The sequence below is a fragment of the Lissotriton vulgaris genome, chromosome 12 (genome assembly GCF_964263255.1).
Source record: "Lissotriton vulgaris chromosome 12, aLisVul1.2, whole genome shotgun sequence".
NCBI classification, from domain to species: Eukaryota; Metazoa; Chordata; class Amphibia; order Caudata; family Salamandridae; genus Lissotriton; species Lissotriton vulgaris.
Window position 1 is genome coordinate 219,754,238 of NC_141700.1, and position 23,796 is coordinate 219,778,033.

Consider the following 23,796-nt stretch of genomic DNA (forward strand, 5'->3'; position numbering starts at 1 on the left):
GACCAAAAAAGATAAAAAGGATCAGAAACTCACAGTATGTGTTTTAAAATACTCCATGCAATCGGCCAAAATCACAAATATCATGAGAAAACATTGGGCCATCATTACCCAAGAACCAGATCTACAACCTTTATTTGCCAACCAAATAACATTTGCATACAATAGATCCAAGAATCTCAAAGAATTGCTCAAACTTAAGAAAAAAGAACCCAATGAACCCACATATAAAGGAATGCGTAAATGCGAAAATTGCACACACTGCAACAATGTGATAACAGGATCATCTTTCACACATCCTAGGACGGGTCAAGTGATACAATTAAAGCATTCAAGCACATGCGATACCAAAGGAGTTATATATGGCATAAAGTGCCCATGTGGCAAGTTATATGTGGGGCAGACGGAGCGCAAGGTTAAGGTAAGAATTACCGAACATAAGAGTAACATCCGGTTAAAGAATACAAAATCCACAGTGGCAGCCCACTGGACAGAGTCAGGACATAACATCGCCCAGTTACGGTTCACCATATTGGAAGTGATTAAAAGCCGCCCAGATGTTGATACACATAAAATGAGATTGAGATCTGAATACTTTTGGATTAAAAAGATGGGAAGCCTTCAGCCAGATGGGCTTAATGACAGGTTGGAACTTACATGTTTTCTATAGACTTTGGATTTATGAGACAGGATTTGCCCTGACAGGGCGGAGGACATTGTGCTAAATTTCATGAAGTTGCATAACATTTTTTGCTTTACGTTATATTAAGAACTGTTTTTTCATATTTGTATTATTTATCATGTGAGAGAAGGTAACCTCTTTCTTACTTAGAACTTGTGTAGTCACAGTGAACTTCATTGACCGTTCCAAAATGGCCGACCGCTTTTACCCCTAGGCATATCAGCACGAGCATAAGTAGTATACACAGCGTTTCATAGTTAGATTTTAACACGTCCTACAAGTGAGCACATGTTTAGTAATCTAAGACTTGCACTAATCTATTTTGGGTCCCGATAAAGGTTCACATTTAAAAAACCTCGAGTAGGTTTTGTAATAAAGTATAAACGGCCGGTAATGCTCAATTTTGACTTAAGCTTATCAAACACTAGCCAAATGTAGTTATTCTTCAGTTTTCTTCACATAGACGTAATGTTGTGAGTTTACATGTAGCGATCACGTGATTGTGTTACTAACCTATTAGAGCAGTTAAAAGGGGCGTTAGCGTATAGTGATCTAAACTCGGCAGGGATTGGATGAAGGAGCAGGAAGCGGGAACGCTACATTTTCACTGTGAGTACGGGCGACTAGCGCCATAGAAATACGAGAGGAATCTTTGTTTGTTTTAAGCGCGTTATGTTGAATTTAAATTACAGTTGTTTCTGAATTTTGGCAATCTTTAAACCTCTACACTCTCAATGTAATTATCAGACATGTATCGAGCAACTCGTTTATTTCAAGTGATAACATTCATGATTTGTTGTAGGTCATGTATCTACCCAGAACGTAGCTTGGGGGCTCATTATGTATTCTTTATTTCCTTCCGTAGAGACCCCCGACGAAGGGTACATTGGTACCCGAAATGCATTGGGTCAAAGTGTTATGTTGCACCTTTGAAACCTGCTAATGTTTGGAAAATAACGTATTCAATGAGAAAGTATCATTAGAAATACAAAAATAAAAATGACATAAAGGATATTGTCTATGAAGAATTTTTCAGTGGAAATGCATATTATGGATTAAGAGGACTAGAAGTGGTCCGTGACAAAACGTGTGCACACCCTAAACCCGAGGATAGTACCCCTGTTCTCACCCATCATCTATCAATTGGATAGTGTTCTTAGACAAAACACTTTTAAGGTTGTGGCACCAAATGAACTAGTAAAAGAAGCAAGACATACAAAAACAGAAGTGAGTGCAACTGTTGATTAATACAAGTATAACACATTTTTCTCACATTTTTGATTCTAATAGTGGCGCACTTACCAACCATAATAGTTGGACTGCTCTGCCGCTGGACCTCTCTGTGGGCGAGGTGGAGCTTGGCATATGCACCAGCAAGGGGGGGAAAGCCCAGGGGCCTGACGGGGTGCCTATCAATGTTTACAAAGCGGCCCCTGAGATGTGGAGCCCCCTTCTGGCCATCGTTTCTAATGCTGCAGTTTGTTCTAAGGCCCCCGATACCTGGGGTGAATCGATCATTATCCCAATATGTAAAAAGGGCAGTAGGTCGGATGTGAAAAATTATCGCCTCATTTCCCTACTTGACTCTTCAGTCAAGATTATGAGCAGAGTTATGCTGGTCAGGTTAGAGGAATGGGCCGAGCAAGAGGGTATACTGGCCGACAGCCCATATGGATTTAGTAAGGGCAGGGGTACCCTAGATCCGTGCATTAATCTTGACCTACTGATAGGGAAATGTACAGAAGCCAAACAAGGTTCTCTTTATCTCTGCTTTGCAGACCTAAGTAGTGCCTTTGATTTGGTTGATCATACTCTTTTATGGACAATACTGTTACAGCTAGGTGCGCCAGAGGATATACTTTTCTTTTTAGCCAGGTTATATGGGAAATTACAAACTTGTGTACGTTTTGGCCCCAGTGGGGAATGCACTCCGAAATTTAGAGTTAAGAGAGGGATAAGACAGGACTGTGTATTGGCCCCCCTCCTTTTTATTTTATTTATTAATGGCATTGATGCTATTTTAAAAAATGTAAATGCAGATGCCCCTAAGATCAAAGGTGTCCCTGTGCTGGTGTTACTATACGCCGATGACGCTGTATTGCTCTCAAGAACCCCTTTGGGACTGCAGCGTTTGTTCGATAGATTCTCCATTTTTATGAAAGAAAGAAAACTAATTATTAATAAAGGGAAAACACATACCATGACCTGTGGGGCCAAAAGCAAATGTTTAAATGCCTTTTTTATTGACGGTGACAAGGTGCAACATGTAAACACATTTTGTTACCTCGGTATAACCTTTTCCAAAGATAGAAAATGGCTGAACGAATTTAACAATATCCGTAACAAGATGGCTAAAAACGCCCACGGGGTTTTAAGGTTTGCGGCGAAGGTCGGGGATCGCCGCACCAGGGACATGCTCACTATTTATCAAACAAGATGTGTCACTATTGTACTTTATGGGGCGGGTGTTTGGGGCCACAAATGTGACCATAATCTGCAGCAGGAGAAAAACCGTTTTCTAAAAAAACTATTGGCTTTACCTGCGTCTGCCCCAACTGAGCTAATCCATTGGGAATTGGACATTAACTGCCTGATTGATCTATTATCCTTGAAGCCACTTATGACTTGGCGATCCATTTGGCTACAAGAAGAAAAGTCTTTTAATAGATCTATAATTGAGGATTGTCTCTCTTTGGATAAACACCTTAATATTCCCTGGCTAAAATACGTGGTTGTTTGTTTGTCTGAGATATTTAATGTTAACGTAATGAGTGACCCTAATGCACCATCCCTGATTTCTGAAGCAGAACTGAAAAACAATTTCCTGACTTTTAGAGCGAGGAAGCGGGCAATAGCAAATGGATCTTTTTCCACTGTCTTGTTTTACAGCACTTATAAGGATGGCGAGGGATTTCTGAATTACTTAGCCATGGTGACAAGGCCTTCGCATAAGTTTGTACTGACCAGATTAAGGTTTGGTGTAGCACACCATTTGGTGGCGCTTCCGATTCTTAAGAAGCACCCTACTGGGCCTTGTTTATGTGATGGTATATCCAAGCAGAGCACCTTGCACTTTTTATTGTTTTGTAAACTGTACATGAACTTTCGTACTGCCTATCTGAAACCCATGCTTGTTAAATATGGTGTACGTACAGTTAACCAGGCTATGAGTTTAATTTTTAACCAGCAATCCGCCGATATTTGTTTTTATACTGCCACGTTTTTAAACCAGTCTATTAATGCCAGGAAAAGCATGTGTTTTTAAGAGTTATGTCTGCTAACTCTCTGGTCGTCTTTTTATTCTGAAATTTATTGTATGTATTATTCATGGTATTTTATCCTTGTGCTTTTATGGTCATTTACATGTGCTGAATAAAGCATTGTGAATTGAATTGAATTGAGTTAAACAAGGTTGAGCACAATAACAAGTAAACAGTTCAGAAACCAGGGAGGCAGAGAAGCTGCAAGGGGGTAGCTGTCGTGAAGGACCTCCTTCTTTCAATAGAGCAATATCAATATAGCAGTCTCTCAGTTCAACACCTCAATTACTGAGGAAATGGACTTAATAGTCCCCCTGCAAACCCCTAGTCAAGCTATGAGAATTGCTGCACCATCAATTGAGTAGCTGCACGCTTAGCAAAACCCATTTAAGATAACATAAAATAACATGGTACACCCCTGACTTACAGTAAATTCCAGTGTAAACGTCTTGAACATCTCTGGTGCCATTCTAAATCCGAGACAGACAAACTACTTATAAAGCTGGTCTAAGTTTCTACCTCAGAATCATTCTCCTAGGTCATAGCAATTATTTATCTTCATGCACTAAGATGAGTAAGCACTCTTCCAGTGAATTTTTTGAAATGTGTTAACAAAGTCACTCACCCTTCTGCTTGTGGTCAGCCCATTCTCCTGACTTGTTGTCTGTGCTCTACTCTGTCGACTTATTTCAAGGATGAAATTGATAACATTTATTCTAATTTTGCCCCTCAACCTGCTCTTGATTCTTTACTATTTGCGGTGGATAAGCCTCACCCTACACTGGGTGATCCACTTGCCTTCTTTGATGCTATTACTACTACTAAAATGTAAGAAGCCATACAATGCATTAAATCATGCTCCCAATACCACCCCTGTCCTTAATATATAATTTCTTGTAATTCCTCTCTTTAGTATTCACTTAAAGGATCTCATCAATCTATCCTCTACATTGCCGGTTTCCTACCTCTTTGGAAGCATGCAAATGTGCTTCCTCTTCTTAAAAAGCCATCGGCCAATCCTGCAGATGTGTTGAATTTCTACCCTATCTCTCAGCTTCCTTACCCAGCCCAAATCTTCCAAAGGCTGATCAACTCTCCGCTATCTTCCTATCTGGAGAAAATAACTTACTGGATCCTTCTCAATCAGAATTTAGGTCAGCCCACAGCATTTAAACTGCACTGTTAGGCGCCACTGATAATATCATGCTCAATCTAGATGAAGTTAGACCTGCAACCCTCATCCTTCTTGAGCTTTCGGCAGTCTGTGATACAGTCTCTCCTGTCATTATGATTAAAAGACTGCATGAGATACATCTAATCTCCAAGGCCCTCAGTTGGTTCCAGTTCTTTCTCTCTGGAAGATCTCAGTCCATCTAACTTCTCTCATTGAATTCTAAACCTGAGCCAGCCCCTTGCAGTGTCCCTCAGGTCTTGTCCCTCAGTCCTATGCTTTTCTACGGTTACATGGCTCCCCTTGCATCCATTAAGATAGCTAGTTGCTTTGACATCTCATATGTAGGTGGCACACATTTGATAATATATATTATTGACTATGATGAAACAACCAAATGCCAATTTTTGGAATACTTGTCTGAAGTGGCTACATGGATGAACGACAATTGCCTCAAGTTTAATGCGGAGAAGACCACGATCATCTATTCGGTGGAGCCAATACTATATGGTCAGATAATTAGTGGCCTAGTGAACTCTGCTCTGCTCCCAGTCCTAAGAAAGTCATGAAGAACAAAAGCAGCTACATTGTCTGTGTTCTGGGGATTTAATTATATGAAAAGCAGTGGTCCGCACGGAGCTCACATCTCAAATAAAAATGTTTACATGTCCAGAAAAAGTACTGTTAGTAAAGATTGCAATGAAAACATTGCAAAGGTTCTAATTATAAGACATGGTTTATTTACAGCATAAACCAAATTTCAGTGACAGTTTTGTGAAATGATAGGTGTAAAGTGACCACAGCACAAGAACCGCAACCAATTCTGTTGGTGTACAAACAACAACAAAATTCATAATCCATTACAACAGGCCCACAGTTGCCTGTCTTTGTATAAACCAATAGATGACAACACATTTGTATGTATGAATTGTCAATAGCAGGTCGACCCCGCATGTAATCCAGAGTCTCGTCAGGACGTAGGTGTACTTGGTAAGAGATTTATAATGTAAAAATTACAACCTGGTATGCAGAACAATCCCAACAAAAAGGAGGGAAGGAACATAGTATAACATCCTTGGCTCAAGATGAGTGATAATATAAATCAAATCAAATCAAATCATAGAGTATTTATTAAGCGCACATATCACTCGAAGTATCATATTGTATGCAAGGTGTAACTAGAGTGAATCACCTCAGTGAACAAAATTGTCCAGTCATAGGAATGGTTACCTTAAACCAATGATGAGGAAAATAAGGCAAAAGGCAATATGTATTAGGAAAACAACCATGACTTGGTACAGAAATAAGGTAGGAAAAAGTTTGTTCTTAATCATATTTGACCAATAAGATGTTAGAGTACCAGCATCTACTTTCTACAAAGGGCACGGGGAACTTGTTGCCCAATCAGCAATAGATGAGTGCCAATGGGTATCAGGAACCTGTGTGTGTGGGGTTTCTTAGAATGAGACACATTCACGGATCAGTGTGGCGAGATTCAGTCACTGGCCTACCAGAATGACTCTATGATGCACCTACACCAATTTCAAAGATGGTGGCTTGCAAAAAAGAATCCTGGGAAATCAGCTAGAAATGTGGACATTATGATCAACAACACTCTTACTGTGAGAGAATAGGCTTCTGTTAGCATCCTGTGTATGCTGCCAAATGTTTTTAACAGCCCCCTAATCGATGCAGGAAAATCATTATTCTATCACTTATCACAAGGCGCTTGCTTGTTTACAGAAATTCCGTTTATGTCAGTATCGCTGACTATTTGCTCACACACTTGAAAACTATTCAGAACAGTGCAGCCCTCCTGGTTTGTAATCTCCCTCGGAGATCTTTGTCGACCATGTTGACGATACTTCATGGGCTGCCAGTTCATGGGCGTGCTATCTTCAAGCTGTGTAGCCATGTGCACAGGGCCATTCATTCCTCAAGTCCCTCTATCTTTTAAATAAAATCTCATATTATAGACCTACTAGATTCTTAAGATCTGCAGGCTCTACTGCAAACCCGGTGTAGCCATCTCGTCAAATTAGGAGGGAGTTCCTTCTCTCATCTGACAGTCTACCACTGGAATACCCTCCCTTGAAAAATGTGCCAATTGTCAAGCCTTTCTGTATTTTTTAAAAACAATTTAAAACCTAACTTTTCTATTGTCTTCTTCCACAGATGGGGGGGCCTCTTACTGTGTATTATCATTGATTTTAGCCTGTGTGTGCCAGGATACCCCCTTCGGGTTGAAGTGGTGCAATATAAACTCAGCTAACAAAACATAATTTACGTATGTGGAAATTATGCTAGAATTGTGGAAGTTACTTTCACGAGTTAAGCTAAACTGTGAGACTGTGTGCAACCTGGGTGGAGCGCTTAGCAGAAGAAGGAAAACTCCTACAAGCTCATATGTTCAGGGAAATCACATTCCCCTTATAAATAGTTTGTCATAGAAATGTACATAGAGTTGCTCATTGAAAATGCACTGATCACTCATACATTTAAATTAAGGGAAGTGAAGGGGTTCATGCACAAAGACTTTTTTGGTTGCTGTGGGGTAAAAATGAAAAATACATTTTCTAATACACATTTGTCTCTAATTTACCAATGTTACATTTTTCACTTGTTACAAATTACATCTGCATAAATTATACACATTTTTGTTGCAGGACATTATGATTGCCAGACCTATCCTGGAATTTCACATGACTCTCTAAAAAAAATTAGAAATCAGCTTCAAAGGTAAGAGTGATGCTTTGGAAACAGATTTCCAGCTTTTCACTAATTCTATTAAGGGTCCATACTGAGTGTAATTCCTTTATATTGAGTCAACTAAACATCTTGATTTATTTACTGATATAGTGGATCACGTTTTGTCTGTTCCAGCCTTTCATAGAGTTGTCAAGTATAAAATAGTACAAAGAGGCGAAATCCCTAAACATAAGAGAAATAATTAACTCAAACACAATTTCTCAACTTGTAGGCTGACTGGAATTTTTGTTTGGCTCACAGCATTTGTAAAGCCCTAAATAAAGTTTTTGAATTTTTGTTGCAGAAGAGGTGACCTTCAAATACTCCAGTGGAGTGTTGGACGTTAATGTTATATTTTGCCAACAGGGCTTGGAAAAAAGCTTTAGTGCGTAGACATGGCAGTGTGAGGCGACCCTCACGGAAAAATCTAGGGAAAGGGCAAAATCTCCTGTTTCCAACAGTGCCCCATAAGAACGGATTCCTGCTTGAGTCCACCATTTGGATTCAAGCAATTGTTTTTTATGAGTGGAGTGGGCGCACTTACATTGCTCCACCTGCCCCACAGCAAATACCATCCTTTCAGCCCGTAGGAGTACGCAGAATGGGGGTCTTACCCTAACCTGTTTCTCCATTGACCTCAGATTAACACTTTGCCATTAGTTTCTGTTGCTGTGGGATGCAACAAACCAGTAATGGCAGTCTCTCCTGCTGCACTCACCCCCATAGTGCCAGTCTTTTAGAACCTTGGTGTGCCTAAAAGGTGTTTTACCCTAATTTACCCACTGAGGGGTTGAAAGCACCAGTGAAGCATCAGGGTGTTGCTTTTCATATGAGTAGCCCCATTGGCATGGTTCATGCTTCGTGCCCCTTTAAAGTTCACAGGAGGGCAGAGAGGCCCAGTCAATTCCAGGAAATATTTTTTTAATGAACAGAAATATATAGAGTAGTGGAAGACTTCTCCGGGCACAGGAGGCAGTACCATCTCTTTGGCCCAAACCCTTCCAATTGCAGAGAAGAGTAGTCTGGATGTTGACTCCCCATCTGTATGCTCCAGAAGCAGAAAGCACCACTAAGGACACTTTTTTATAAAATGAAAACTAGAAAATGAAGTGGCTAGCAGGGCTTTGTGGCATACGAGTGTGGCCTCTCTCTCTGGATTCATCACACCATCTGAAAATCAGTTCCCCTGTGGGTGTAGTGGGGCTGAGCCTTGCATTTCTACAATGTTACGTTGGCATGAGCTTATTAGAAGTTAAATGCCATTTTGCCTTTTTGATTTCTGTTGCACACGAGACACACGTTAGTTATTGTTTCATGTTGGGCTGAGAGTTTTGCTTCACATGAGAATAACTTGTTTTTCCACATTGCTAGACTTGCCTCGTAAGCATAGTCTGAACAGTGAGTGCCGAGGCCTTCAAGGTTATCAACAGTGTTGCTTTTGTTTGAATTGATCTGCGCACGTTCTAGACATAACATACATGCAGCTGCGGACAGCTCAGATACTGGGGCCTTTATTAATACACTGTGTAGGCATGATTGAACACACTTGGAGAACTTTTGTATGCTGAGAGCTTGTGCAAAATTCGATGTGATTCACTCCTGCTAAACTCGGAGGTATGGGGTCACCTATGCAAGCCTAAGAGATCTTCTGTAGTTATAAAATAACCTACTAGCAAGGGAGAGTGAAATATAGGTATATATTTAACTTGTTTCCAGTTAGCATTATAACATGCTTTCTCCCTTTGTATTTTATGGAATAGTAACTATGCTGTCAATCTTATTTCTTATCATATGTCTGCTTGTATTAGCTAAGATGCTGCACCTGAGATCATGGCGTTGAAATAAATATTTTAAACTTGCTCGTGTCTCCCTTTAATCCCTGTTCTGGACTGGTATGAGAGTATAATGAAAGAGTGCTCATATTTCCCAACTTACCTGAGGTATTCTATGTCGCATGTTCTGGGTTGTCTAATCATTGGTGACTTTGCTATAGGACGAAGAGCTAATGTGACACTGATGCTAGTCTGGTAGGGTATTTTGGGTAATAAGGTGAGTTTTGGCACACCCTAATTCACTGAGGTCCTGAGTCTCTGTGCACAGTTCTGTGACTGAGCAGAATCCCTGCAACAGGGGGGGTAGATCAAGCATGATACCCTCAAATCTGCCTCTCTTACAGGTCTTTAAAAATGCCCCCTGGACAAAAGGTTTATGAATTCTTAAGCAAAAAATTGAAATTAAGTGTGGAACCACTCACTGACATCTTAACACCATCAGCATTTCAGGGCCCTTGGAGGTTCTGGTCAATGGTGTTACATCAATAAAGCCTTCTCGGAGAACCTGTCATTCTGCATGAGCATCACAGTTAATTTATTCTAAGGTGAATAATGGAAGCTGAGTGGCAAGAAGTGAATCCACTTGCCTCTAATCGCCATCAGCATTTCGGGTCACATGGATGGAGCAAACTTTATTTGTAACGCCTGATCTTCCCCTCTCTAATGGCCTGAAATGCAGCTAGACACCATTGGCCACTTCTGTGAGGTGGACAAATAAAATCAAAATGTGCATCTAGGCTCCCCCCATTGTTTTTTCAAAATATGCACAATAATTCAAGGTGCCCCTTTATGGGATTCTGAAAGGTCCTTCTACTCAAATGTTAATTTTGTATCACATGAAAAATTTAAGAAAGAACCAGGTTTCATGCACCAAGGCATGCCTCTCCCTGAGCTCTCACCACCATCTCCCTTTCAGCTTCCTGGTGGAACAGTCAGCGGATTTTACCAACAGATCTCCCCATTTCTAGGAATGCCTCCCCAATACCATGGTTATTTTTAAATTGGGTGAAAAAAGTGCAAATGGAGTAAATATGGGATTTCTGGCAGAAGGCATGCCTCGCATTTATTTGCCTCTACCTACGATCTTCATTTCAGCTCCCATGGCGGAGCAGATAGGGTATTAAATGATCATCAGCATCAAATGGGAGGTGAGACTTACTAACAACAAGGAATTCATAATTATCTATAGCCGTGGAATTTAGAGGATCTATGCCCTTCAGTAAAAATTCCGCCCCCCTTTTTTATGGCTTTTCGACTCGTTAATCTGTGAAAATAGGACTAAATATGTAGGATGCCCTAAGATGGATAAGATGACCAAACACATGTATATTCTTGTTTGTTATTAATATGAGAAAAGTGACTGGATTACAGTTTTTGGTCCTGTGTCTGAAAAGCAGCCACCACAATCTATCATCCCCTATGCATTGCATAAGAGTTGAGGTCTAGGAGAATCTAAGGATATTTATAATTTGCATGCATTATGTGATTTTCTTTATCTGTAACTACTATGTATGTCAACAGAGCGACCCACAACATTTTGTCTATTAATACTTGTAAAAGCATTAGGACAATCAAACTTCTGAACTCAAGACTCCACGGCGAGTAGGTCAGATTGGCAAGGCTGGTTTTGGATAGTAACCACATTGGTCACTATCAGCAGTGTTTCGTCGGGGGTATATTGTGTTGCCCATATCCCTGGCCGGCCACTGTAGACCTTTATGAACCACCTTGTACTGATAAAACGGGTGCCATCCGTATGGATTGCTTGCATATTTTGCCATGAAATATTGCTGAATTGGCCAGTAAAATGGAAGATGAGGACTGGCTAAAGTTCATAGATCAGCATGACATATGCAGCTTTCAGGAAACCTGGGCCCAAGAATGAAATTAGTGCTGATGGCTTTACAGCTATAAATATTCCAACCCAGCACCTCAGGATGGGGCGTTCATCAGGAGAGCTTACGGAGTGGGTATCTTGTAAATTTAATTGTAGAGTAGAGCAACTGGGGGAAGCCCAGCTATCTCCCAATGTTTTGCATGCAAGGGTCTGGGGTATTGGTCTTGAAGACAATGCGATTGATATCTTGAATGTTTGTCTTCCATCCGGCTAGTCCTCAGAGGTGCAGTTGATATTGGGGAAACTGGCTTCCTATATTGGATGCATTAGGGAGGGTATTGACCAAGGGAAGCTATTGGGGTGTGCCAATGGGAAATATTTGTTCTTGATTTGTGGCGATTTTAACACCCATCCGTCCTATCCAATTGATAGCAGTGAGGTCGTAAAAGAAGAACAATGCTTTGGCATTCCTGAGACAGCCGTGTGTTACTTTAAATCATCTAAGAAGGTTGATGCATTCTCTGATTTAATGGTAACTTACCAGGTATGTTTTAATAATAGGAGCACTGCCTCTGACAGTTTTGGCAATGTGGCGTATGATAACAGCAGAAGATCATGACTAATTGACTATAACAGTGAATATCGAGGGCTGGAAGTATGTGTGCAATCTGTCCGTGGTCAGAAGAGTAGGAATCAATCACGATCCTGTGGTTGTATGCTTGAGGTTTAGTCCCATGTGATTTGCTACCTAAAATAATTTAAGTTTGGGGTGCTATGGCCATGAGCTTGCCCCAAACAATAGTAGCAGGAGAACAAATTGGTGTAGAGAGAAGTATAAACAGGAACTTCCAGCGCTCAAATGTATAGTGGCTAAGTATGTACCCAAAATTATTAATTCCCTGGCTTTTTACAGTGCAAGTATCTTAGCAGTTTATGATGAAATGGCAGAAGAGTTGAAATCCTTGTGGTCTAAGCCTATAGGGACTAAAGTTGCAGGTCTTACGGGAGCGATATCAAGCAAATGATATAATTGGTATGATAACTAATGTTTTTGCATGATGAGAGTAGTTTCCCATGCTCTGACACAGCGCCATTTTTATCTCCAGAGTGAAGCATTATTTTGAAAATCTAGGTAAGAGTATAAGCATCTGTTGTACTTCAAGTAAGCTTGCTCTTCAGAAAACACTTTGGGAGGAACTGAGAAAGACCTCTCATGAATGAAACAGTAAGCGGTTCTGGAATTGGTCATCCGGTTAGAGAAGAAGGAAGGCAAATTAATAGAGACTCACATTGGCCCAGTAGCTTGGGAACAACATTTAAGTGTCTTGTACAGTGCTGAGTCTAGTGGCCAACGAAAGCCCTTGCTAATGTGCCAGACCTTTTCTAACGATTACTGCACACCTAACATCCTGATTTCTGAAGTGGAAAGAGCATTGAATAGCATGAACAAACACAGGGCCCCTGGTTCAGACCTGGTGCCTATTGATTTTTACCTGGAGGAGCCTAATTTCTGAGCTAACGTTTTTATGAAATATTTAACTAGGCCCTAGCGCTCAGTAAGATTCAGCCTTCTTGGAGTTCAACCATTATTGTTCCAAAATTCAAGAAGGGCAATCATGGCAGTCTTTCTAAATACTGCCTAATCTTCCTCTTGGATGGGGCTGGGAAAATCCTAGTTTATGTCCTGCTTAATTGACTGCAGGGTTGGTTGGAAAGTCACAACATCATGACAGAGGGTCAAGCTGGTTTCAGATCACGGGTGGGTACAATTGATCAAGCAATAAGGCTTTATATGATTGCACATAGGTACACAATCCAATGGAAATCTTCATTTTATCTCACATTTGTTGATCTGAAGGCAGCTTTTGACGTACCAAACAGAGAAACTGGGGAGATCTCTAGTAGACCAAGGGGTTGACATCACCTTGATACGGATGATAATGGCTCTTCAATCCAACAATACTGCTCAAGTCAGATTTGGGCAAAGAGGTGAGTGCACTGAACCCTTCAAAGTAGAGAAGGCTGCCTGCTGGCGCCTTTATTATTTAGCCTTTTTTTGAATGATGCAGTGGATTATTTATTAGAGGAATGCCTGGATGTGCTGATTAGAGTCGGAAGAAGAGTTGCGATATTATGATTCGCGGACGAGGCCGTACTGATGGCTCAAATAGACAACTCAACCGATAAATTGCTAAAGCATATTGTAGATTATTGTGGAAAGAAATCCCTGACTATTAATTCAGCCAAAATTAAGAGTATGGTATTGAGATCTTCCCCAAATCCTACATGGAAACTCATGAAAGAAGGTGTCCCTATCAAGACTGTCAAGCAATATGACTACTAGGGAATTCGGTTTGCGATGAAACTGCAATGGAAGAGTCATTCAGAAAGCAACTGCATTCTTGAATCACATGGCTGGGGCGATCCTAAAATTAAAGCATAAACCAGGTGCCAGAAGTATTAGTATAATACGACTGATCTATAAACAAAAGTCAGCAGCTGCAGCTCTCTATGCGGCTGAGCTCTGGGGTTATGCGAACTTCCCATCAACCTTAACCTTATGATGCCTAACTGATATATGGGCCATGTAGGTGTACATTTAAGCCCTTTTTCTCCCTACCACTTTTTAGGTGTGCTTGCTGTACACTGTTTTTTTCCATTTTAATGTACCTTTTGTCTGACGTGTCTTTTAAGTGTATAAACATGTACAATTAGTAACTATGAAACATACTGAGGGGTGTCTTACACATGTCTGCATGCTTTTCAGCACATAATAGGGATATTGTGCTTAATCCTTAAACAATTAAATGCAATGTCAATTTATATAATTTTTTTCTTGTAGCCCAGACCATATCAAGGAAAGAGTCCTAAACAATGGTATGTATAGTTGCGAGCATGCTTTATTGAATTGTCTACAACTGTATGTAAGATTGGTTGGAATTAGCAACCACACCACGTAGGGATTCAACATCTATTCTGGTCCTGAAGAAAGCCAAATGACCCACTGGGCATTTTATGGCTGAAACATATCGACCTCAGATGGCTGGGGCCATCATAGCATTGTGACATCACACTGCTTTTAACCTTGCCTAAGGACCTTCTGAGTAAATACAAATTGTACTCCGGTAGGCAATTTTAATTCACTTTCAGTCCCTTGGCTGAAGGTTAAGCGCTCTGCTTACAAACACATTGAGCCCACTCACTCACACTAGGTTATGTGTGTGGGTCCTATGATGAAGCTGGCCACAGGTGTGACCTGTGGGTGAGGACCCAACAAAAATGTCCTAGTGATGTGCTGATCACACTGATTCACCTGGGTGTAGGTCCCACACACATGTGAGATATACTAAGGGCCACACAACTAGCCTAGTAATTAGCGGGATTTAAGAAAGACAGTAAACCCCTCCAGTGTAGTTACTCAAGACAGCTCTGGAGGCCGAGGGTTTCACCTTATCAAACTTTGTAGTGTTGTTCTCGTTTTTTTAGTTGTTTCACCAGGGCTTGTGAAACTTTATGCACATCTAGGTCCTGGTGACTAGGCCCTAGATGTGCACAGAAAGTCACCTGCGCAGCAGCAGGATACACTCCCGGGCAATAGCGTACTCTACACTTCTGCAAAACATACTTTTCACAATAAATATCAGGCCTACTGCCTTTCTCTTAACATTTCATAATGATAAGATCAGGCCTATAACCATAAACATTGGCTTGCCACCATAACTAACTCAGCCCTGCTGTATTGACTATAAACTTTGCCACAAGGCAAAAAGTGCAATAGGAGCAGTTTTTTTTGTAGAAGAACACAAATGCAGACCAGAAAATCTTGCACTATGGCAACCAACAAGAGGGAGAGCCCTCTCTCAGTAGGACTCTGAAAGATCACATAAGGCTTTGTCAAACCAGATCTACTATTCTATGTTGTTTAGTGTAACCCTAGTTTTTCAAACCCAAACTGCACTCTGAAGTCTAAAGTTAATGACCACCGTCCCTTTTGTGCTGCTGCTAGAGAAAAATAAACATTGTAAATGATCTAATTATCTAATGCCCTTTAACCCTTTCCTTGCTGCCGTCGGCCATTGGCCGACGGCAGCACTACCTCCACAGTGCTGCCGTCGGCCAATGGCCGGCGCGGCCCCGCCCGCGCACGGAAATGCCCGCACCGCAGCGGAATTACCGCCGCGGTTAACGGGTTAATAGGATTACAATGTTGTGTGTGTGGCTGTGAAAGCTCAAGTAGCTGCATAAGTAAATAAAAAGATCACAGCTGGGTGGAGGGCAAGCGCTTTTTTTGTAGAACAACACAACTTCCGTTCAATTGATCCAGCTCTCCTACTAAAAATTCTGCATAAATGTCACTTTCTACCACCAAACTTACCAATCAATACCAGGCCCATAAAATAACAGAGCAGCTGAATCATGAGGCGAATGGATCTGATATCTTTTTTAAACTATTAACAATAAACAAGACCAGCTTGTCATTTTAAAAGTTTATTTTTATAATTCTCAAATTGCATAAACTTTATTAGCTCTTTATTAAAGTCAAACATTTAATTTTATTAATTCAGTTTAATTCATTAATCATTGGCTCAAAAATCCGACAGTTCAACATTGCATAAAATAATGAATTAAGAAAACCCTATTCCCTAAGTTAGCTTTCTGACCTGAAAAGGAAAATAATTTTAATAAACAGTTGAAATCTTACATGTCCATAGGAAATCGGACAGCACCTTGCCCTCAGGAAACAGTCAGCCCTGTTCCCCTCAAGAGGCCCAATTTTTATACCTTTCTTGCTCGCTAATCTAACTAAATGTAATATTTTAATAAACTTCAGCACCCTGATTGGTTGCTGACTGTCAGACCACCAAAACCAACTCTTCCAGAGAGAAAACGTCACCACATCATTGTTCTTTGACATGAGGCGACACTGGCTTCCGAAGATTCGCAACAATTTTAAAAGTTGTTTCACTAATTTCCTCCAGAGCTCAGCAAAATCATCTCTGTCACTTCCTTGGCCTTGTAGAAATAACATCCAGAGCAGTTTGTGTACAAGTCTCTTTTGTCTGAGCCACAGTCCATTCAAAAGTATTACTTTCCATGGAAAAAGTTCCAATATGACTGCGCTTGGCTCTGACTCTGCTCACGTACAGGCCAACAGCACATAAAATATCTACCATTCTTCATATAGTCCAGGTTTAAGTTTCTGAAAGAGTAAAAAGATAATTAAATGATTCACAGACAGACAATCACGACATAAGACAAACATATAAGCACATATAATAAGCACATGCCATGAAATAATCAGCCGCATATTAATAGTGACAAGGACAATAGGACGAACAAAACAAACAAGACAATATTAATCATGTGTTACAAAACAGACTCGCAAATGCAACAAGAGCACATATCATTAGCAACCGCATGTTCAAGTGTGTGGTGCAATCTTATACTAAGTTGGATTAATTAAACAAATCATGCAACAATTCATTAATAGATTAATTCATGTTACAGGGAATGGATTTCACGAGTCAGAATAAAATAATTTCTGAAGCTCGCTCCATCACAATCAAAACATGTACTTCTGTCTACCCACATGTAGGCGGAGCCAAAGCCTTTCTCCATGTAGTGCTTCTAAAGCCCTTTTAGGTTAATCACAAAATCCGGGGACAACTATCAAGCCATATAAACCAATGTTGAACCCCCCCCCAAAAAAATTGAAACTCATCACACATATTACATCACTCGTGACGTGCTATGACATCAAAGTTTCAAAAAGAACTTTATTCGGTTTTCGTGATGAAAGCCATAAAAGTACAAATATACACAGTAAAAAAAAACTATTAAAAAACATTAAGTTCATAGTATGTTAAAAATTGATCTCTCTCAGAGAGGACTATACATTCACTAAGGTCCGTATTTAAGACAGCTCTGTGATTTTTCATAAGTTCATGCGATGCCTGAGACACAATTTTAGATAGTGTGCGACTGATTTCGACACTAAGCTGTTTTCCAGAAACTGCAGCGCCAGGTACGCTGGGCGGCATCTACGGATCTTCATTACTTTTAAAATTGGTAAGATCCACCTTTTGCGAAGTGGCATATAGAACTTACAAAAGAAAAGAACATGTATTGTGGACTGAGGGGAAATAAGATCACAGGGGCACAGTATCATGTTATGTGTCCAAACGTTCTGTAAAGGAAATGAAACCATGATGTGAAAAAGATTGAACCTGAAGCGAGTGAGAAGAAATTTTTCAAATTGCGTCAGGTCGTGCTGCAGATACGGTTGGATGGATGGAGTCAGTTGTATCATAAGGCAGTGTTGGACTGATGTCTTTCCTATTTCGGTCATCAATCGCAGTTGGGTTAGGTGGGACAGACATAGCTTTTTTAGATCTTTTTTTGCTATGTCTGTTACTGACTGTGGTTCATCGAAGAACCTCGAGAGACCAATATCTGCGAGGAAAGATTTTACATAACATAGCCACTTTATCTTTTTCATACCGTCTAGTTTCATACAGTCCTCAATGATTGCTCTTGTGAGCTTTTATTCGTCTGTTGCCCATATTCTGCGCCACAGCATAATGGGCTGAATCTTGATAAGGTCTGAAACATGGTCCACTCCAAGTTCTAAGTGACAGCCAAAGGTAGTTGTGGTTTTTGGAACTGCTAGTAGGAATTTTAGGAAAGAATTTTCAACTTTCTGGATTTGTTCGACGTTTGTTATTCCCCAGACTCCTGCTCCAAAGATGGCCGTGCTGATGCATTTTGCGTTATGAATTTTTATCATTTCAGCCCGAGGTCTTTTTCCTAGACGGAGGGAGAAAGCTTTTAGAGCGCCCACTGTTCTTATGAGTGACAGCTTACGCGAAATGATTGCTTCTTTCCAGTTAAACTCTTCGTCAATGGTGATGCCGAGATATGAGTAAGTTTTAGTTCTTTCGAGGGGTAGTTTGTCCACAAAAATTGACTTTGCTTTTTTCCCCTTGACACCGGCGTGCATCACAAAGGTTTTTTTTTATGTTGACCTTTAAATTAAGACTTGTCATAAAAGTGCTGTAGTTATTTAGGGCTTTTTGTAGCTGGATCGGGGTTCGTGCGAGGATCACCGCATCGTCAGCGTATAACAATGCTGGGATCGGTCGCCGGCCCGCTTCTGGGAGATTTTTTACGCCTTGTAACATAGCAACTTCAAGTCCATTTGTGTAGAGCGTAATTAAGAAGGGGGCCAGTACGCACCCTTGCCTGACCCCCTTCTGTATTGGGAAGCTATCTGTAAGTTGGCCTTCCAATCCGTATCGTACCTTTCCCGTGGCGCCAGCGTATAACTCACGTAGGAAGTCTACAATTGCTGGCTCGATCCCCATTTGCAGCATTATTCTCCAAAGTTTTGAGTGTTCTACACAGTCGAACGCTGCCGTAAGGTCAACGTAGACCATGTGTAAGGTTGATTTTTTTGCTGTGGTGTATTTTCCAGCCAATAATGTTAAGTTGAAAACTTGGTCCACGGTGCTCAGTCCAGCCCTGAACCCGTATTGGAGATCTGATAGTACCCCATGTTCTTTGGACCAATCCTGGAGACGGTCTAGAAGTATCCTACCTGCCATCTTTCCGACCGAATCCAGGAGGGAGATAGGACGGTAACAGGAGGGACTGTCTCTGTTGCCTTTCTTGAATATGGGGACTAGGATCGATGTTGACCAGGAGTTAGGGAGGTTGATTTCCTTAGCTGCATTCAAGACCTTGGTTAATAGAGGGGACCAGAGATCAGGAAGAAATTTGTAGAGGTCCATAGGGACTGAGTCTGGTCCTGGCGCTTTGCCATTTTTTGGAGTTTTTATAGCTTTCATTGTTTGTTTAATGGTGAAATGAATTTCTATCGGGTAGTTCACCGGTGGGAGGAGGGGGGGTGTAGGAGCCAAGTCTCCGACTTTGTCCTCTCCGAAGACCCCTGAGAAATGCTGCACCCAGTCCTCGGAGTTTATTGCAACATCTAGGGAGGGACCGTCGTTGTTTCCAGTTAGAAAAGGGGTCTTGACAATTTTCCAAAAGGCTACATTGTCCTTTTGTATGCTGCTATTTAGAAGTTGGGTCCAGAGATTACATTGTAGCTCCTTTTTCCTTTGCTTGAGTGCAAGCACGTATAATTTCCTTAATTGCACTATCTCTTCTCTGTTTCGATCTTTCTTTGCTAGGGCTTTCTTTAAAGCTGAATAGGCTTTTGTGCACTGGGTGTTAAACCAACCTTTTCTTAGAGTGTTGTTTTGTTTTCTGGATTTAGTTAGTTCATTGCCGATAGTTTTCACTATTTCATTATAGCCGGTCAGGATTTCCGATGCAGTTGCCAGAGGGTTTAGACAATTGTCAATGTGAGTCCTGCATTTTTTAATTATTTTTGCGCTGGTTGTTTCTTGGTCTAGGTTACCCCATTTGAGGGTGAAGCCATTCAGTCTATTTAGTGTAAGTATTTCTTGATGTAAGGGGCCCATATAGTCCTTAGCTTGGTTTTTTTGATGATCAGGCTCTAGGTAGATTAATCTGAGTGGATAGTGGTCACTGAGTACATTGTTGTCCACTTCAAAGTGTTTTATGCGTGTGGCATTGTTAATAGAAACTAGGATGTAGTCAATTAATGTTTGAGCGCCTCTTCCATGGACCGTTGGTGTAAATTGGATAGTCGGTGTCATCAACACATTCGCAAACCCTATGTCTAACTCGGACATGGTAGCCTGTATGTTGTTTCCTTCCTCGGTGTGAGAAAAATGAGTTATAGGGTTATCTTGATCGTCTATGATCCCACATATAGGGGCGTTGCTTTTGCTACATATATGGAGGTTGAAGTCTCCGCCCCAGATTATTGAGTGGGTGACTTTGGCGTATTTGATTTTTAACTCATTTGTTACATCGCTAATTTCACTTAGAGCTTTGCTATGACATAATTTATGAGCTCTCAAATGGCATCTAAAATGATTTGGGACAAACGGTCAGATTGTTAATTCTTCAGCAAACAAAAGCGAAGGTACATCCGAATTGCCTTTATTTTATAAAGACACATCGATAAACTAAGTTCCAAACAAGAGGCTTACCTAGATTTTAACATACGGGCACATGGATATCGATTGTTCCTCTGATATCATCCGCTAACCAGCAATGCCGAAAATAAATACAATTTTAACAAAAATTCCTACACACGCGTTCCTTTTGTTTGCAGGTTTTTAGCAAGCCCGACTACTATTACTGTGCAGCCGCCTCTGGGCCATTAGTAGCCTTAAACGCGGATGGTGCGCGCAGGCACAAAGCCCTCTTGATTCTACCGGTGGTTCTGTTTTTTTTGCTGTAAATTGTACTTTTCCTGTTAGCTCAGCGGGTTCCCTTTCAGCAAGAGGCCGACTGGAACAAAACATATATTTATTACTCCTCCAGGTTAACAGGAGGCTCTTACAGGAACAAACTTCAAGTAATATCCAATTAGGCCGAACCCTGCCATTACCACAGTGTATTGCTTTCAGGCCTCAGATGAAGAGCGCAAGCTCCCGCTGCAGTAATCTGTGTAAACAACGAACAACTGGCGATGCAAAGGACTGTAAGAGTCTTTCTAAAAATTCATGAAGGTCTGGGAAATGCATAGGCCAAAATGGCTATTATTTCATGCGTACCATATAAAGCGCTTCGAAGCCTCGCCAGGTGTGGTAAGCGCTATATAAATGCAATTACAATACAATATTTCACGTTTTAGGACTGCGCAAATAAAGTAATGAGATAAGAAGAATACTTTATATCTGGTTTTAGGAGAAATGCATTGCTTTAAGTGCAGGTCTAGCCCCCCCACCCCATAATTGGCCTGTCAGTACTAACTGTATTATACATTTTTTATCAAGTGTTCTTTTGATCAATGTAAAACGCTAAAATATAACTAATATTACATAGAGTGTACACTTGGTTATAATTAAATAGCGGTAAACACGTTTGCCATATGGAAATGTGGCAATGTATCTGTTTTCTTTGTTTATTAAAGTGGTATTAAGGAAGGTATCAAGGCAACTAAATGTCAACAGTGTATATATTCAAAATATTTCTCTTACAAAGTGGCAAAATGCTTTCTTGATAGCTATCACTCTCCAGCCCCCTGGTTAAGATTTCATTGCCAGCCTCATGATAAAAATGCCATTCCCATGACCAAATTATCATTTTTTTTAAAGAATAATTCTACACAAATGTACTTTTTCCATACGTTTAAGCTAAGAGGAAATCCATTTACTTTCAAGGTCAGAAGAGTGAATCAGAACGAGTGCCATCTCTCTTGTTTTTTGAGCTAGGAAAGGTTTTGATCACTGCAAAAGAAATCACCCCGCTATTAAAGGGAATAGCACATGCTCTTTCTTACTTTTATCCTGTGTGGGTCGTCTCAATGCATAGGATGTTGGGTGGATGTGTTTTCAGCACAGCACTTCCACTGCAGACGCTGCCTTTCTTTATTGGATTTCTGTGCGATTAAAAAACAGAAGAGACCCTTCTTCATCAACAGTTTTATGACGGAAAAAATAGTTACATTAGGAAATCATGGCATCTCAGAAGTGTCGGTCCCTTTTCAAATGAAAAGCAATGCAAATGTCATCTGTTTAGCCAGTGAGGTCTTTTAAACTCGTATTATGCTAGAGTAACTATAATATTAATTTCTGGGTTGTATTGACCCTTACACAGAATTTTTTAGCGAAAACTGGGGTCCAGTCAGAAAGTATCATTGTCGGTGAAACTGAAGTAGGAACACTTAATAAGTACCATGCAGTGGTTGCTTACATTTAGATTGAGCAAATGCGAAGAAAGGTAAACAAAAGTCATAGTCCTTAATTACTGCACTCTGTTGGCACTGACTTCCCTAGCAGCATGGAGAGTGTATGCACAAAGTCAGCCCATGAGAGTTGCACAAGATAACAGCTGGTTATTATGGTCTGTCATTTTTTGAACAAATCAGGCAATTGAATATCTTTTCTTAAAACTGCATGTGCACGTGCTTGATAATAAAAGTAGTCTACATGTAGCAATTTATTGTTAATAATACAAATTAGTGTTTTTCTATAGTGCCCAAGGGTATGCAATTTACTATTTTGAAAATCCATAGGAAATAAATATTAATATTCATCTCAAAGCTAATGTTTTTTATTAACCCTGAAAGGAGCACTAACTGATTATGTCCTGCAGGTATTCCAACATGTGACCTCCAGGTGCCCATATTTTGCAGTAGTAAATGGTTAGCTCACTGAGCCATCTTTCTGCCTATTAGTACAATCATAGTTGAATGGCAACCAGAGAGGAACCACAGCTGCCCCTCTTCCTTGTGCAGTGACATTAATATAAAATTATCTATCCTGCTCGTGGACCTCATGCTCACCATATAGTGGACTGCTGTACCAGTGGCAGCTGGCATCCAAGGTGAAGGGTTACGTGCAAAATATAAAAAATATATATAAAATAAAACGTAACTAACGTGTCATCCTCGCTCCGTACCTCTCCGTTGCAGGAACTGGAACCGGATGCTTGAACTCCCGTGCAAAATCCTGGCGCTGCTCATAAGCAGCATATGAGCAGCTCCCTGATTGGAGGGAGCGGGCTCACTCAGCGCTCCACAGCGTACTGGAGACCTGCACTTACTCTCAACCCAGCTGTCTTAACTAAGACATCTAGGTTGAGAGGTTTAAAGTGCACATGTGTGGCTGACCGTCATGAGACGGCTGGCCTAAAAGACATGCGTACTTTAAACAGTGCATTAGACAGCCCACCCCCTCCCTGCTGCTCTTAGTCGGCAGCGGCCCGCCCATGTCCTGACGCTCGGGATGGGGGAGGAAAAATAAAAGGTTAATGAACTACCATTTTATTTTTAATCACTGGGTCTTTAGAGGTGATTTTACCTGGGGTGACACTTCTCTGCTCTAAGGGAGGAGCCACCCCTATGCTGTACAGTTAAATCCCAAAGTAATCCTCTCCTTGAATGAAATAACATGTACGATGACAGGAAGTACAATGTCGTTAGGGGAGGAGGGCGCTATTGATATTACCCCATGGCCCTCTACTTACCTGTCACATCCAGACATTTTAATCTCGATACAGGCGCCCTGGGCCGCCTGCCCCTTTAAGGATTGGACGGAACATCCCTATAAGAAGGAGAACAAACCGGGTTCTTCTAGCCAATTTCCGTTGTTCCGGGCCGTGAAGACCCTCGAAGAGATCCAGATGGGCGGGTTCTCTGCTTAGGAAGCGCTGATGCTGGAGCGGAT